This window comes from Salvelinus namaycush, chromosome 32, assembly GCF_016432855.1.
Source record: "Salvelinus namaycush isolate Seneca chromosome 32, SaNama_1.0, whole genome shotgun sequence".
NCBI classification, from domain to species: Eukaryota; Metazoa; Chordata; class Actinopteri; order Salmoniformes; family Salmonidae; genus Salvelinus; species Salvelinus namaycush.
Window position 1 is genome coordinate 12,443,868 of NC_052338.1, and position 19,367 is coordinate 12,463,234.

At 39.9% G+C, this 19,367-nt stretch overlaps 1 pseudogene; it reads right to left on the minus strand.

Moving 5' to 3' along the window:
• Positions 1-285: 285 nt before the first annotated feature.
• On the minus strand, positions 286-5,338 carry LOC120026836 (annotated as a pseudogene).
• Positions 5,339-19,367: the final 14,029 nt, after the last annotated feature.

Here is a 19,367-nt window from a genome sequence, read left to right on the forward strand (position 1 = left end):
CGCCTTGGTCCTCTCTCTCTTATCAAGACGATCGTGACAAGATGGTTGTCCTTCTGGAAGGTTCTATCTCCACAGAGGAACTCTGGAGCTCTTTCAGAGTGACCATTGGGTTCTTGGTCACCTCCCTGATCAAGGTCCTTCTCCCCCTATTGCTCAGTTTGGCTGCGCGGCCAGCTCTAGGAAGAATCTTGGTTGTTCCAAACTTCTTCCATTTAAGAATGATGGAGGCAACTGTGTTCTTGGGGACCGTCAATACTTTCCGAATGCACTGTCTATTCTTTTCCATTAAGATACCAACCTTGCCAGCATAATACCCGAAACTTCAGTCTCTCTAGCCTTCATGGCGTCATCGTAAACAAAATGTCCCCATTACCTGCATAGAAGAGAGATTAGGTTTAACAGGTGCACACACAAACATGCATGCACGAACATACACACTTTGTGAGATTGAGATGCCGGGAAACCCATCCTCCATTACAGAGCTTACTACTCGCCAATGTTCAATCAACAATGAATAAACTTGAACTCAGGGTGAGGATCACCTTCCAGAGGAACATCAGATTCTGCAGCATACATTGTTTCAATGAGACTTGGCTTTCCTTCGACAACCAAACGGATTGTATACAACCAATGGGTTTTACAGTTCATCGAGGGGACAGAAAGCAGGCTTTCTCTGGCAAGAACAAAGGCGAAGGGCTCCATTCTATGATCAACAACAAGTGGTGCGACAGGGGAAATGTACAGGAACTTGCAAGGTTCTGCTCTCCCAACTTGGAATACTTGGTCATCAAATGTCGCCGTTTTTACCTTGAGAGAGTTCTCAGGAATTATCGCTAAATACGGCAGGTAGCCTAGCGGTTAAGCTCTTTGGGCCAGTAACCAAAAACATTGTAGGTTATGTCACATTTTACATTGTTGGTCATGTCACACAGTTATGCCACATTTATGAACCCTTTATAAAGCATGACATACGGTTATAGATGATTTGTAAAACATTTGTGGTATTTATGAAACCTTTATAAACTGCACGTCATTTAAAGCGGGACCATTATTTTTATTGTTTCTTTCACTTCCCTTTAAGTTTAAGAATTTCACTGTTATTACATCTGCATCTGACTAATAAAATCTCGAAATCTAACTCACCAAAGAGTGGGATGGGGCTAACGAGTTGGGAGCAGGTATTAATACAGTCCCAGTCAGCTGGCTTGGTATAGCGCTGTTCCCTGGACCTGCCATGCAACTGCATAGATACTTGAAATTACTCTTATGCTACACATCCCTGACACAACCAAGACCCCAACAATACACAACAGTTTACTTAGGCTAGATCGATTTAGGATTCAGCATTACATTCTGACACACGTACAGTGATCATGGACACCACCCACTTCTTCATCTCTGGGATGAGTTTGTGCGCGATGTTGGCCTTATCCTGAACGCCGGTACGAATCTTGACAGTCAATGGAACATCCAGAACCAGAGGACAGAACAACCTAGTACATTTAGAAACCAGAACTGAGTTCAAGTAATATTTATTTTCTTTCAAATGCTTTGAGCGTTTTATTGAGCCTGCATCGAGTGCAACATCTCCAATACCATCGTTGAGCAAATAAGGAATTATACTATATATAGAAGCATCGCTTACAGAGTTCATTCCTTGGATGATTTGCTCAAACTCGTTGGTGCACGTCATCAGGTCACAACCTCCGCCCTAAAGAAAGGGAAGACCATATTAATCATCTGTTTTAGAGGGCTGGTTTCCCCAGACACAGATTAAGACTAATCCTGAACTAAAAAGCAAGCTCAATGGAGAATGTCCATTGAAATACCTTATTTTGGTCCACACGCGATAGGTTCAGAAGTTTATACCTTCTTGCACACAAGGTCAATGGGACACCCCGAGTTGATGTCCACGTCGATTTTGTTGTTGAGTAGCTCTGTACATCTGGTCATTGTGTCAGGAAAGCATCCCTCCACCTAAAATTTTAAATTAGCAGACTTTTAGTACGGACCAAGGCCTTAAAGCTAGAATCCTTAGTTGCTACATATTTTTTTTATGTAGCAACTAAACGCATAGATTCTTAAATAATATAAGTTGTAAATGCCTCATGAGCTTAGTTCAACTGCTGTACCTCACCAGAACCCCAAATATAAACTTGTTTTACTCCAATGTTTTAAACAAAGTAAATGTAAACAAACACTATAGCCTCTAAACATGGTTAAAATTGTAATTGTATTATTTTATTATCATTTTGGCATTATTGTCAGTACTTGCATCCATAGCTCTGTCTATCCCTCAGCTTTTTACAAAAACATAGGTGGGGTGACTTTGTTATTGTTTCAATTAAGGATTTTACCTTTAAAATGTAACAGTTTCAAATACCTTTACTTTGAGCTCAAATTCCCAGGAGGACAAATCTGAAATGGAATAAAATGATCCCCATCTTTCCCATTCATTTCAGATTGAGGCAAATAGCTAGATCCACACACAAACGAGAGACATAGACTAACCTAAAAAAATGTCTGAAACTTTGGAGTGATCTACTACCACTTCCACGACTATCACTTTTAGAACCGGCATGGGGTGGAACAAGCTTAAGCATACTGCCCAGAACAAAGTGCAATGGACAGGAGTTATCGATGGCCTATGCTCCCTGAGTATTCAGATTATCATTGCTAATCCGGTTTAAAAAAAATACTAATCTAAGTATTACTTTCAGCCTGGTCTTTTGAGGAGCGCCCATTCGGACGACTGGCCCTGCAGCAGGTTGGTACACATGGCCATCTCCCCACGTAATGTCAGCGCCGAAGAATTTGCATATACGACGGAAAGGCAGGTTTCCACACTGAGAGGAATGAATACATTTTATTAAATCATTCTTAAATACATAATGAAGAACACAACACACAAAATCATAGAGTATATGAAACACAAAGTTGTGATCCTCTTTGGAGTATGGTTAGTATGAAATATCAAGCCATTAGACTGTGCACATTGGGTCGGTTTCCAGGACCCAGAAGAAGCTTATTCCTGGACTAAGAAACAGATTAAAAATAGATTTTCAGTTGAGCTTGGGTTTCAGTCCAGGAGTAGTAATAATCTAAGTCTGGGAAAGTGGCCAATTCTGTTCCAAGGACCAATGTACTGTTGTTAAGGGAGCAAGATACAGCTTGTCTTTGAAGTCCACCTTTAGGAAGAATAAAAAAACAATCTATTCATAAATGTATTATTTGGTTTATACAACCTCTTAATATTAAATGGGTTGTTAATATTTAAATGAGCCTAATATACAAAGTGCCACTCAGATCCCCGACATGCAAGACAAAATACCTTGCACTGTGTTTCAGACAAGCAGCTCAAACGTACCAGCTTCTTTTCATATTGTAGTAGCTTTATGACATCAGCATCAGTCAACGCCCAATGGTCTTCACTAGAGCCAGGTTCTCCTGGCGAACCTGCAATTTTTCAAAAGGTAAACAAACAACTTGTCAAGGAAAAACTTCTAGACACCATAAAGTAAATTCACAGCCATGGGAAGAGCTTCCCCCCTTTTTAAAAAAGGAAAATTATTTTTATTTTTTATCGCACAGATCTATTATATTTCCCAGCCAGGCAGTTTTTTCCTTGCCACTGTCACCAGTCACCTCTAATTGCTGAACCTCCAATGAGCAACAGTTATCAGCTATGGGAGAGAAAACATTGAACTCTCAGATAATTAACATGTACACCTGATCAGCATGAAAATCAGATTATAAATATTTAACAATTTAATTAATCCATTAATTTATTCTAACACTCTGCACCTGATAATCCTTAAAAAATGTAAAGCTACTTGAAGTAGATTTTGGCATTGAGAGTTGTACACAAAGAAAACTGACCAAACAAAAACATATGGCCAATTCTGCAGCTAAAAACAGTGAAATTACTGCGAATCAGTCGGTGATACATCACACCACCACGGGTGTGTTCATGTGGAACCAAACAGAAGCAAAAGGGGAGGGACCTACCTGAATTTGTCCAATAGAAACTCTTTTTGTTGCAAACCATTTTCTGTTACAAAACATTTTGCTATGGTGTGTGACTAATGAATACAACCCAGGCGACATACCGTTCCCACATAATGGCAGACCCACCAAGCCTTACCGTCCTCTGCTGCTGCAGCCTTTTCCTGCTTTGTGTCCACCTTTGAAAATGGTCTTCATATAGGCGTCAGACGCTGTAAAGGGGACCACCTTCTTGTGGAGGCGCCACTGTAGGTCCTTGTCCAGGCTATTCCTCACTATTCTCCTTTCCATGGCTTTCACACGCTCCTCGTTCACCAGGTTTTTGAGGTCAGCGCTGGTGTGGGCCCAGGCAAACTGGCAGCTCAGGCCGTAGTGGCACTTCCCAAAAGTGTCAGAGGTAGCAGTGCTCTCCAACGTCGGCGGGCTTGGAGTCCATGTTTATTTTTCTATTTTACTTTTATTTAACTAGGCAAGTCAGTTAAGAACAAATTATTATTTTCAATGACGGCCTAGGAACAGTGGGTTAACTGCCTTGTTCAGGGGCTTAACGACAGATTTTTACGTTAGCTCGGGGATTCAATCTTGCAACCTTTTGGTTACTAGTCCAACACTCTAACCACTAAGCTACCTGCCACATGTACACCACAATGTCATGGAAGAACTTGCATTTGTCGCCGTAGACACATTTGGTCTCACGCTCCTGGGGGAAAAAAATATAAAATTGGTGTTGATAAACTATCTACAGAAAACTCAATTGAGCATGCTCCTGATAGGTAAAGGAAAAGCATCACTGAATGACTTGGGGGGATTTATAAGATGAAAAGTCCCAGGTTGCATGAAAAGTAGTTGGCCCTTTCATCTATCCCCTAAAGTGGCATTCCTACCTGAATAATGGAAGGACAGTCTGTTTTCGTTGCTCGTGGGTTTCATGTGCGGCCTGGACTTGTCCTGCCCTCGCATTCGCTTGCTGTCCTGTTTCCCCGTCCTCTCCTGCTCATCCGGGTCCACTTTCATTTTTTTCTCTTGAGGCTCTTCCATAGAGTCCTCTGCCGTCTCCTTTGGTTCTGCATCACCGCTGGCCTTGTCACCGTTAGGACCCTTCCCTCCAGAGTCCAGTAATTCATGGAACTGTTCCATCCGTACTCATGTCAGACTGGTGATGGTCTGGGGCAGGGGTGGCCAATTGTATTCACATAGGGCCATTGTGGGTGCAGGCTTTTGTTCCAGCCAAGCATACTTACTGAGTTTTAACAGCAGCTCTGCCTTTATCAGTCCCATTCATCCCATGCCCATGGCAGTCTGTGGGTATATTTGGGGTTGTCTCAGTCTCCATAAATCCCTCTGAAATAAACATCTCATTAGACTAATGATTAGTTGGTAAACTAGCTAGCATTATTTGCTAACGTGGCAGACAGTTGCTTGCTTGCTTGCACACTTAGAGTAGAAACTGGACTCAGCCTTTGGCTGGCTTGAACATGGGTGGTATCTTTACTTACAATGCATTATGGCTAGCTAGAAATCCATGTGTCCGCAACAGAATACTACTGCAATGTGTCAGTAGCACACATTCTGAAAAGCAATAACCATAGGTATTATGATAAACATTAAATGCACTATGCATTATATGGGTTGAATGCTGTAACAACACAGAATTAAAAAATTTATGAATGACAAAATCAACATTTTAGTAGTTCTTCAAAGTATATAAGGCATGTGACTGCTGAATACCAACTATCAATCAATTAGATCATGTATTTTTAGGCAGAGATACCTCGCAAAGCAACTGCTCTCCTCTGGATTGCATAAAATGTAGCTAGCATAAAAAGAAACACAGGCCTGACAAGTGGGCTTGCAATAGATTATGGTCATTGTAGTTAATTACCACGTTTTCTGCGCTAAACTGTATCGAATATTTGGGCTTGATCTGATTTATCTCTGGTGAAACTTTATTGAGCTCACAAAAAAACTAAAACGAAATTGTATTCAATTTATTGAACCAACGATGGTCAATTAGTACTTTAAAAAACGAAAGATAACCAAAATGTTCATCGCTGATATTTAAAAAAAAACGGGTTTTAAAAAATTGTGTCGAGGTATTTTGGTATTTCAGACAACAGAGGACGCTGTTGCCTGATGAAGATTTGGGCTCAAAATAGTTACATGCCTTCACATCCATGGCCTGACGCCTGACTACACATCCCCACGCCCACTTGCCGAACGCAATTCGCTTCGGTGCCCCGCCACAACATTGTAGCAGATTCGCGGGGTAGCACCAACCGGGACTCCAAACCGGGTTCAGCAACTATCAACGCAACACCAGTTACGCCAAGAGATCCAAAGAGGTCGCTACAATAACAAACATCCGATGTGTGCTGGCATGATGTTACTGAGATGAACATACATTAAATTACTTTGTGTGTGTACTGTGGGTGCTTCTGTATTCTCGGCACAGGTTTAAGCCATGTTATATTATGTATTCAGAGGCCTTTTCCCTTCAGCAGAAACACTCCCGCTAGTGATAGTGGCTTACATTTAACATGAACCACTTCAGTCACACAAGGGAGGTCAAACTTTCTGGGGAACAGGTCTAGGCACCAACTTTGAAAAGGGTCTTGTTTTGCTCTTTCAAGAGAGAAATGGTAGGTTGTTAATCCTTCAGCCTGAATAATATCTGTAGGCTCTTGTTTCTCTGGCCTACAGTCCAGTTAGCCTTGTTTATTCAAGTGTACTGAACCAAAATACAAAAGCAACATGCAACAAGTTCAACTATTTTACTGAGTTACAGTTCATATTAGGAAATCAGGCAATGTAAATAAAAACATTAGGCCCTAATCTATGGATTTTACATAACTGAGCAGGGGCACAGCCATGGGTGGGCCTGGGAAGGCATCGGCCCACCCACTTGGGAGCAAGTTACAACAGATGTAACTGAGGAGTATTTCTGTCTGTAATAAAGCTCTTTTATGAGGAAAAACGCATTCTGATTGGCTGGGCCTGGCTCCCCAGTGAATGGGCCTGGCTCCCAAGTGGGTGGGCTGATGCCTTCCCAGGCCCACCCATTTGGGCCCAGGCCCACCCACTCAGACAATCCCGCAGGTAAATAAACCTGATGTGGCGGTCTTAGGCTGCCGTGGTTACACGACATACTGCCAAATTCTCTACAACGACATTGGAGGCTGCTTATGGTAGAGAAAATAACATCAAATTCTCTGGCAACCGCTCTGGTGGACATTCCTGCAGTCAGCATGCCAATTGCATGCTCCATCAAAACTTCAGACATCTGTGGCATTGTGTTGTGTGACAAAACTGCACATTTTAGAGTGGCCTTTTATGTCCCCAGCACAAGGTGCACCTGTGTAATGATCATGCTGTTTAATCAGCTTCTTCACCTGCCACACCTGTCAGGTGAATGGATTATCTTGACAAAAGAGAAATGCTCACTAACAGGGATGTAAACAAATTTGTGCACAACATTTGAGAGAAATAAGCTTTTCAGACATATGGAACATTTCTGGGTTATTTTTATTTCAGCTTATGAAACATGGGACCAACACTTTACATGTTGCGTTTATATTTTTGTTCAGTGTAAATAACAAAATCATAAAATAAGTCCTAAATAAATACCTAAATGAGAGGGATGTTAGATAAAATACTGTATGTTGCTAATGCATTGCTTCAAACGTGATCTCTCATTGCAGGGGACAGAAGGTGTTTTTGAGTAACCAGTTTTGATGAATGCCTTATGTAGAAATGATGTTATGTTATTGCCCGTGAAAAGTCAAACCAGTATGTGATTCATGACAGCTTCATAAATTCTTTGTACCTAAGTTTGCCATTGTCAAAATGCCCAAAGGCAAACTTACTAAAACACATGTGCTCACAGCAATAACTACCCCTTTTTTTGAAAGTATTATGTTTTTGCCTGATAACAGCATGCTCATGTTGAGGCTTGCATGTCCTTGTGAAGTGAAAACATTAATACAAGAGTTAATAGATCATAATTTATTTATGACTTATCAAATACACCAATCTTATGGGAATTAGTTTAACGCTACAGATGACAACAGTTAACTATGGGTAAAGTCTTCTCTCTGAAATTCAATACAAGCCATCAAAGCAATGCTTATTAGTTGTCTTTACAAACTGCACCCAAACATCCTATTCTGAAAACATCTATGTGAGCCATTTGAGAAGTATAACTTGGTAAAACAAAAAACAAAAAAATGATTTCACCAAATTTTAACATTCTGTCATTAAGAGAACATATTCAGGGAGTGGCAATTGAATGCAAGCTTCACCATTTTTTTACATTGCTAAAACATTTCTAGCCTGTTAAAAAAACATTTTGAAAGAAAATCACCATATTAAAATGAGAGTTCAGTTCATGTAACAGGGTGGACCTTAAAATGAGGGACAGACAAATTAATCACTAATCACATTAAATAAATAATCATCTTCAGAAATGACTGTCAAAGCAACACAATAACTGAGGCTTTACAATAATGGTGAAACGTGGATACATTTTTGGATTAAGTGGATTGAAATCTTCCTAGAAGTGACAGTGTTGACAGAGGGACATTCCAAAATGCAGAATTTCTGCACTTTAGCAAGCCTTTGTTCATGTAAAAAAATATGATTTATTGAATTCTCCATGTTGTCTATATTAAATGGCACTTCTTAATTTAATATATCAGGCTTTTAAAATTCAATATTGGTGCAGAATTTCTACTTAAAATATCAAAGGGATGGAAAGGGACGCAAAAAGCACTCTTTGTGGAACAACCCAAACTGTAGTAGGCTAGTAACGTTTTTTACAGTATCACAAACCCTTCTGTTATGTGGTTTTATTTGCCCAGAATGGGTAACTACCGCAATGTGGCTTCATTTTAATTGAGCTGTATATTGTTAGACAGTGCCTCATTGCACTGGATGTCCCTAAATGTTATAACCTTGAGATATAGCCTAGTGGTAGATAACTGCATGAGGAAATAAAATATGTGAAGAACGAACATTCTGGAATGCTGACCACTGTTGCTGATTTTACCTCCTTTTATTGTATGTCAAACTTTGGTGAGGCTGATATTATTTCAAAACAACCCTCTATTGAATACAAAAATTGGTATAGATTGTGTTTTTAACTCCAGTTTTGAAAAGCAAATAATTTTTCTCAGTCAAATTAACTTTTGGTTCAATTAAGTGAGTAACGTAGGATAGAGGAAGAGAGAGATATTGTGCATCCTTGGAACTTTTCGATAAGTGTTTCGTTTTGGGCAGTTAGGCCTATATCCAACACAAGTTAAAACACATTCTAATCCCTTGGTTACCATACATGTTGCCTATTTCATTACTTAATATATTTTTCTCTGTGGATTTATGCAAATATGGAACTGTGGTTAATCTTTTGGCACATATTCACATTCAGCATGTAGCAAACAGTAATACAAGTGTAATTTCCTACATCTGAGTGCAGCATAAATCAAGTGTCTCATTGTTATGTCGTAAACCGTGTAATCCTCTGTCTCAACAGAGCACACAGCAGAGCTCCGATGATGAGATGGGAAGATTCTTCAGAGAATGGCTGGTTTAACCATCATACCCATAGACATAGGATCATACCAGAGGCTCTATTTTGGTAAGCGTATTAATTGGGTTTCCAAAACAACATTTAGAGTTAAAGTGAGAGTCAACAATTTGACAACGGCCTTCTTTTTGCACTGTGACAATGCATGTTTAAATTGACGTGCAATGAGTCGATGCCGTTTATTATGGAGCTGCTGCCATGCTGCTATCACCTATCCAGTACTTTTACATCTATGCACATCTAAGTGGATAGGGGATAGTGGAGGATTGGAATGCAACTGGAATGTATTTATTGTCATCAATCAATCAAATATATTTATAAAACCCTTTTTACATCAGCCGATGTCACAAAGTGCTATACAGAAATCCAGCCTAAAACCCCAAACAGCAAGCAATGCAGATGTAGAAGCAAGGTGGCTAGGAAAAACTCTCTAGAAAGCAGGAACCTAGGAAGAAACCTAGAGAGAAACCAGGCTCTGAGGGGTGGCCAGTCCTCTTCTGGCTGTGCCGGGTGGAAATTATAACAGTACATGGGCAAGATGATCAAACGTTCATAGACGACCAGCAGGGTCAAATAATAATATTCACAGTGGTTGTAGAGGGTGCAACAGGTCAGCACCTCAGGAGTAACTGTAAGTTGGCTTTCATAGCCGATATTTATTCATGAATTTCATTTGTAACATGATCAACTGCAGGGGTCAAATTTCCTCTACCTATATCATTGTGGTAGTCGTCAAAAAAGATCATACATAGATACTGTAGATACATCTCTATAGGCACACTAATAAAAATGTGGGTAGACACTGGGACTGAATACTCCATCAGGGCCTGCTGCTAATTTGGTATTAGTACACTATGCACTGTAGGGTGTCATCAGGCAAGATTGACTTTTATCAACCTCTTCTTTAGAAACAAAATGACTAGAGCTTTTCTACTTCACACATAGCCATGGGAAATAGGTTGGGGGTGGTGCATATTTTATTATAAAAACATTTTTGTTGTTGTATTTTCAAGGGGTTGGGGTGCTGATTTGCCTGTGCTACGCTATATCGGTCCGCTAATACAACACATTTTAAAGGCCCAGTGCACTACTTTTTTGAAAAAAGTTTGAAATTATTTTTCAGCGGCTCCTGCAGCACCTTCATCATGCCTAATTCCCATGGCTATGACTTCACATGTACTGTTTTTCCTAAATACCCATAGAATATAATCAATTGTCTTTTATAGAACACAGAGAAGCATGAAATGTTGTGTTAAGCAACAATGACTTGAAAATACCAGCCATCTGACCAGCATAGTTCAACATTCAAACATTCAGTTCAATGCACATAGCAACCCTGCTCATTCAATTTCTAGATGAATCCCCCCCTCCATCCATGCTCTGATGATTACTCACAATACTTCTTGCTCTAAAATTATCAAACAAAAGCAGTTTGCCAAGACAGAAGTCGAAGCATCTCTCTGACTCACACTCTATAGCTAGAATAGCACGTTTCTGTTGGCACTAATATCACTCCATATACGTAGCACGCCAGAGGGGGAATCAAATGCGTGAGGAAGAGCAGCAGCCAACTCCTGGGTGATCCTTTTTTAATAGAAGAATTTAATTTGTAATTTTGCAGATTAGGAACTTTCGGTATTAATCCTTTTATCAGCGCCCAGCAGGTTATTTGCACAAGCCTCACCACCGGGCATTCATTGATGTGTGCTTGCAGTGAACACAAGTAGGGAAGCTTTTTGAAAGGGGGAAGAGGGGGGAGACTATCTGACTGTAGTCAAAGTATTTGCTAGATTGAAGCCTCTATATAGAGAAACCTTGTATTTCTGTCTATAAGGATGATTGAAGCCTATATATTTAAGCCTCTATATCTACAAGCATGATTGAAGCCTCTATATAGGGAAACCTTTTCTTTCTATCTACTCTGTCTACAAGGATGATTAGAGAGACATAAAAATCTCACACTCAAAATAGGGTATTACAATCAAAACGGAGTGGAACACTAATGAGAGGGGTGGCGGTGGGTGTGATAACTACAAGAATCTGCCTAATATTTGTGATACAGTGGCTTGCGAAAGTAGGAATAACTTTGAGGCTATTAAATCCTTTCAGTCTGGAAAAACTCCAGGGCTTGATGGCATACCGGTAGAGGTATACAGTGGCTTGCGAAAGTATTCACCCCCCTTGACATTTTTCCTATTTTGTTGCCTTACAACCTGGAATTAAAATAGATTTTGGGGGGGGTTTGTATCATTTGATTTACACAACATGCCTACCACTTTGAAGATGCAAAATATTTTTTATTGTGAAACAAACAAGAAATAAGACAAAAAAACAGAAAACTTGAGCGTGCATAACTATTCACCCCCCCCCCCCCCCCAAAAAAAGTCAATACTTTGTAGAGCCACCTTTTGCAGCAATTACAGCTGCAAGTCTCTTGGGGTATGTCTCTATAAGCTTGGCACATCTAGCCACTGGGATTTTTGCCCATTCTTCAAGGCAAAACTGCTCCAGCTCCTTCAAGTTGGATTGGCTCCGCTGGTGTACAGCAGTCTCAAATTTGTTGTGGTGTCATATTCTTTACATTTTTTAATATTGGATTTAATGGTGCTCCGTGGGATGTTCAAAGTTTCACATATTTTTTTATAACCCAACCCTGATCTGTACTTCTCCACAACTTTGTCCTTGACCTGTTTGGAGAGCCCCTTGGTCTTCATGGTGCCACTTGCTTGGTGGTGCCCCTTGTTTCGTGGTGTTGCAGACTCTGGGGCCTTTCAGAACAGGTGTATATATACTGAGATCATGTGACAGATCATGTGACACTTAGATTGCACACAGGTGGACTTTATTTAACTAATTATGTGACTTCTGAAGGTAATTGGTTGCACCATATCTTATTTAGGGGCTTCATAGCAAAGGGGGTGAATACATATTGTCACGCCCTGACCTTTTATGTCTCTATTTGGTTTGGTCAGGGTGTGATTTGGGGTGGGTATTCTATGTTCTTTCGTTCTATTATTTGTATTTCTATGTTTTGGCCGGGTAGGGTTCTCAATCAGGGACAGCTGTCTATCGTTGTCTCTGATTGAGAACCATACTTAGGTAGCCCTTTTCCCCACCTGTCTTGGTGGGAAGTTGTCTTTGTTTGTTGCCACTATAGCCTTTAGCTTCACGTTTTTGGGGGACTGTTTATTGTTTTTGTCGGCGTCATATAAATAAAATAATATGTACGCAACACAACGCTGCACCTTGGTCCTCTTCATTCAACGGCCGTGACACATATGCACGCACAACTTTTCTGTTTTACATTTTTTTGAATTTTTTGAAACAAGTAATTTTTTTCATTTCACTTCACCAATTTGGACTATTTGTGTATGTCCATTACATGAAATCCAAATAAAAATCCATTTAAATTACAGTTTGTAATGCAACACAATAGGAAAACGCCAAGGGGGATGAATACTTTTGCAAGGCACTGTATATCATTGTGGCTGACCAGTGAAACAATGGAAGCGTCTTACCAACAAGAGAAAATGTCCTTTACACCAAGCAGCTGCTGAATGGATAGTTAGGGTGTCAAAGCAGAGAAATCTAACAGTAGGTTATAATGACGAGTGACCGCAAAGCAAATGACCATCATTAAGGGTAAGGATTACATTTGAAATAACTGGCAGGTGCAAAGAGATTTGTAAGCGTCTTTGAGCTTTTCTTGGATGAATACCCCCCGCCCCAGCACACAAATGCCCACTCGCTCTCTCCCACCTCACTAACATCCCTCCATCAACACACTCCTCAATGTCCCCCCCACCACCAAATCTCCTCCAAACACACACACACACGCACACGCACACGCACACACACACGCACACACACACACACACCTCAATTGCACTTTAAGAGGGCTGCTGATAAAATGGGGACACAATTTGCTGCTTGAGAAGGACTTAATTGGAAAATGTTAATAGCATTCGAGTGGTCCTGACTCAAAGCTCAACAAGAGCACAGCTGTATGGTAAACAATGTGATTCCCTCTCAGCAATCCCTGGACAGGTGTTTGGACAAGTCTCACTTTTTTGTCATGGAAATCACGGTTTGGAATGATGGTTGGATAAAATACAAAATCTGACAGTGAACTGGCTTTAGTGAAACTTAATGGACTTTGCTTTTGGTTGAAACATGGCCATGACAAATATGCTTTAAATGAGGATAGAAAGGATTCTAGTCGTTATTGATTATGACATGCTTTGGTATACAATGGCTTATTTTGTCAAAAAAGCCTTGCCCTCAAAACTTGAATGGAGGTTAGATTGCATAGGGGAGAGTGGGATAAGTTGTGCCAAAGAGTTAGTTGAGCCACCCCTTGTTCCTAGGAAACAATACACAAAATTTATCATGTGCCCAAATATTTAGGAAGTCACACTTTCTGTGAAGTCTGTGAAGGAAGAAACCACATGGCAAAAGTGTCAATAAAACTGATTTTCACAAAGTCAAATGAATTTATTGTGTTATACGTTTCATGATGCTTGTAGCTAAACCAAAGTAAATCGTTTTTAGACTGTGTCATACAATATAAGGTCCTGAACCCAGCATAAAAGTCCATCCTTGTCGCTAATTAGTCAAAATGGTTGCTTTGGTGTAAATTCTGCCATCTAGCCAGGGGAAAGTTGAGCCAATGGCTAATCAAAATACTCCATATAAATGATGCATTCTGTCAGTGTTATGCATAATATGCATAGCATTTTGAAAACACCTTGCATTCGTGTGATCAGTCAAGTTCAAATTATGAAAAAGGCCTTCCTCAGTTGGGTTCGCCCCCCTTTAGGCCAAAATTGAAGTGTTTTCTTCTCAGGTGTAATGCAAGGCATAGTAACTGGGATATGAGGTAACACCATGGCCTATATTAAAAGTGTTTAAAAAGTAGTGATACAATTGTGTCAGTCACTATGCTTACCTGGGGTAAGTTGTACCAAGAGACCACTTGTTTTTGACATATGTCCTAGGATGAATACCCCCCTACGTTATTTAGGCCTACATGACAGGATACATTGTATACTACATCAGGTATTCCCAAACTGGAGTACGCCAAATAATGCCGTCGGGGGTACGCCAAATAAAAATGTGATTCACTTTTTTTTTTAACATTTTAATAATTTTTCCCCCTTAACATTTTCAAACAGTCAATTTATATTTTCCAACAGGGTTATACATTTGGGTGAGGTTTTTTTCTACATTAGAGGTAATTCTACATTTGTTGTTAGCCCAGCTAGCATGGACACTGACAGTTGTGAATATGATGGAGCTGAAGAGCTACTGCCCCCTTACCCGGGAAAGCATCAAACAACAGACAGGGACATTGGACCATCGAAGAGATGCAAATATGATGAGAACTACGTTGATTTGGGGTTCACTTATATTGGGAGTAGTGCCTTTCCTCAGCCACAGTGTGTTATATGTGCAAAAGTACTATCTCACAACTCGATGAAACCTTCACTCTTGCACAGACATTTAGAAACAAAACATGGCAATTAGAAAAATAAGCCACAGGAGTTTTTTGAGCAAGAATTAAGACGACTTTCGAGTATTAAGACATGTATAAAAGCAACAGATACCATTAATAAGAAGGGGCTAAAAGAGTACTATATGGTGAGCTACCGAGTGTCTAGGACAGGCAAGCCCCATACTATTGTGGAGGACTTAATATGGCTGGGACAATCCTGGGGGAAAAGGCCAAAAAAAACTATACAGACAATGGCTTCATCAAACAACACTGTTTCACAATGCATCAGTGCCATGACAGGAGATGTTTTGAAACAATTAATGCTTCGCATACAAGCCAGTGAATTCTATGCGTTACAGCTGGATGAGTCAACAGACATGGCGGGCCTGGCACAGCTCCGTTACGTTTATGGGGGGTCAATTAAGGAAGACATCCTCTTCTGCAAACCAATGGAAACCAGGACAACAGGAGAGGATATTTTTAAAGTACTGGACAGCTTTGTGACATCAAATGGACTTTGGTGGTCAAGATGTGTTGGTATCTGTACTGATGGCGCAAAAGCCATGACAGGGCGACATAGTGGAGTGGTAACGCGCATGCAAGCAGTTGCTCCCGACGCCACTTCGATACACTGCAGCATCCACCGAGAAGCTCTTGCTGACAAAGGAATGCCTGACAGCTTGAAAGACGTTTTGGACACTACAGTGAAAATGGTTAACTTTGTTAAAGCAAGGCCCCTGAACTCTCGTGTATTTTCTGCCCTATGCAATTATATGGGCATGTAATGCTTTTACGACATACAGAAGTGCGCTGGTTATCAAGGGGCAAAGTATTAACACATTTTTTTAAATTGAGAGACGAGCTTAAAACTTCTTTGGGATAGGGGTCAGCATTTTCACTTTTGGATGAATAGCGTGCCCAGAGGGAACTGCCTCCTACTCAGTCCCAGATGCTAATATATGCATATTATTATTAGTATTGGATATACAACTGTTTGAATGATGTCTGTGAGTATAACAGAACTCATATGGCAGGCAAAAACCTGAGAAAAAATCCAAACAGGAAGTGGGAAATCTGAGGTTTGTAGTTTTTGAACTCAGCCCCTATCGAATTCACAGTGGGATATGGGTTATGTTGCACTTCCTAAGGCTTCCACTAGATGTCAACCGTCTTTAGAACGTTGTTTCAGGCTTCTCATGTGAAGGGGGGCCGGATGGGAGCTGTTTGACTAAGGGGTCTGCCAGCAGCCTCGTTCTCAGTCACGCGCATTTCACATGAGAGGTTTCTCTCGTTCCATTGCTTTTCTACAGACAATGGAATTCTCCGGTTGGAACATTATTAAACATTTAAGATAAAAACATCCTAAAGATTGATTCTATACTTAGTTAGACAAGTTTCTTCGACCTGTAATATCACTTTTTGAACTTTTCGTCCGACTGGACCTGAACGCGCTTTTGGATTTGTTTACCAAACGCCCTAACAAAAGAAGCTATTTTGACATAAATGGACATAAATGATGGACATTATCGAACAAAACAAACATTTATTGTGCATTCTGATGAAGATCATCAAAGGTAAGTGAATATTTATAATGCTATTTCAGACTAATGTTGACGGCGCAACATGGCGGATATTTATTTTGGCTGGTTTGGGCTCTGAGCGCCGTTCTCAGATTATGCTTTTTCCGTAAAGTTTTTTTGAAATCTGACACAGCGGTTGCATTAAGGAGAAGTGTATCTAAAGTTCCATGCATAACACTTGAATTTTCATCAACATTTATAGTGAGTATTTCTGTGAATTCATGTGGCTCTCTGCAAAATCATAGCATGTTTTTCAACTACTGAACATAACACACCAATGTAAAATGAGATTTTTGGATATAAATATGCACTTTATCGAATATGCACTTTATCGTTCCACTAGCGGAACCCCAGTCCTAGACAGGTTAACCTCTTTAGGATTAGGGGTGGAGTTTACACTTTTGGGGAAAATCGTTCAAAATTTAAAACGGCCTCCTACTCAATTCTTGCTCGTACAATATGCATATTATTATTAATATTGGATAGAAAACACTCTCTAGTTTCTAAAACAGTTCTAATTATTTCTCTAAGTGAAACAGAACTTTTTTTACAGCCCATTTCCTATCCGGAAGTGAGATTTCCAAAATCGAGGTCTCTCTTCAAGAGCTTGTCTATAAAAGGGCATGTCACTTATGACTGTAGAAACACGCCATACGCCTTCCCCTGGGTGTCATGCGGAAGTGAGAGAAGAAATGAGGTGATTATCTCGTTCAGGGGTTGAATACAACCTCTTTGATTGAGAGGACCGTCATTTATTTTTTGTTGGGAGGCGCGAATTTGGACCTGGTATCGCCTCCTGGAAAACCGTCGTTATTGATGAATATGATCTCCGGCTTCGATTTTATTCGATACATGTCACAATATCATCCTAAAGTATGTTTTTTCAATACAGTTTAATTATATTATTGAAATTTATTCGGGACTTTAGACGTGATGCGTTGGAGGAATTTCTTCAAAAAGGAGAGGTTAGCGCCGCACTGCCAGTGTGCTTGCTAATTCAAGAGGGAAATAGTTCGGACTGGACCCAAACAAAGACGGTTCTGAACAAAGGACCCCTTGTACAACATTCTGATGGAAGATCAACAAAGATAAGGACCCAATTTGGGATGCGATTTCATATATCTGTCGAACTGTGCTATCGCTACGTTTGCCTTGAATCAATGCTGTTTTGTGATAACTATTGTAGTAAGCTAATATAACGGTATATTGTGTTTTCGCTGTAAAACACTTAGAAAATCGGAAATATTGGCTATATTCACAAGATCTTTGTCTTTCATTTGCTATCCACCATATATTTTTCTGAAATGTTTTATGATGTGTAATTAGGTAGTTGACGTTGGTGTCTATTTACTCTGGCTACTCCCGTGCTATTTCTGACTGTAGCTATGATGGTAGCTATGATGGTAGCAGTAATGTAAAACTGATTTATAGCTCAAATATGCACATTTTTTGAACAAAACATAGATTTATTGTGTAACATGTTATAGGACTGTCATCTGAGGGAGTTGTTTCTAGGTTAGTTAGGTTGGTTCTAGGTTAGTTAGGTTGGCTTTGTGCATGCTACCTGCATGCTACCGGTGCTGTGAAAAATGTCTGTCTATCTTTTGTATTTGGTGGTGAGCTAACATAAATATATGTGGTGTTTTCGCTGTAAAACATGTTAAAAATCGGAAATATTGGCTATATTCACAAGATCTTTGTCTTTCATTTGCTATCCACCATATATTTTTCTGAAATGTTTTATGATGTGTAATTAGGTAGTTGACGTTGGTGTCTGTATTTACTCTGGCTACTCCCGTGCTATTTCTGACTGTAGCTATGATGGTAGCAGTAATGTAAAACTGATTTATAGCTCAAATATGCACATTTTTTGAACAAAACATAGATTTATTGTGTAACATGTTATAGGACTGTCATCTGAGGGAGTTGTTTCTAGGTTAGTTAGGTTGGTTCTAGGTTAGTTAGGTTGGCTTTGTGCATGCTACCTGCATGCTACCGGTGCTGTGAAAAATGTCTGTCCTCTTTTGTATTTGGTGGTGAGCTAACATAAATATACGTGGTGTTTTTGCTGTAATACATTTAAAAAATCGGACATGTTGACTGAATTCACAAGATGTGTATCTTTCATTTGCTGTATTGGACTTGTTAATGTGTGAAAGTTAAATATTTCTCAAAAATATTTTTTGAATTTCGCGCTCTGCCTTTTCAGTGGAATGTGGGAGGAGTTCCGCTAGCGGAACCCCTGTCCTAAACAGGTTTAAGATGCTTTTGGCAAACCGGACCTTGGTCTTGACCTGGCCCATGGCCAATAAAAAGAAAGGAGACACACAGATTGATACATATATTAGGAGAAAATATATAAATATTATAGGCTACAGTAGGCCACAAAATCAACTTTCCAGTGGCACTGACTCACCCAATGATGAAGATAGCATGACTATGTGTAGCCTAGGCTTCTCACTGTATCAGTGATGGCCTCAAGATAGGCCTGAGATACTTTGAAAAACATTGCTGTTCATCCGAGTTCTTGACAAAAAAATGTGTAGCTTCTACTGACAAACTAGTATTCTCTTTTCAGCAGTAGGCATTTGCTACTTTTTGTATTTTTTGTATTTGTATTTCCTGCAATAGTATTTAGAAATTTGCAAAAGGCCTTTAGCTAACCACAGACAGCTCAAAGAGACATAGAACAATTTGAGAACATTAC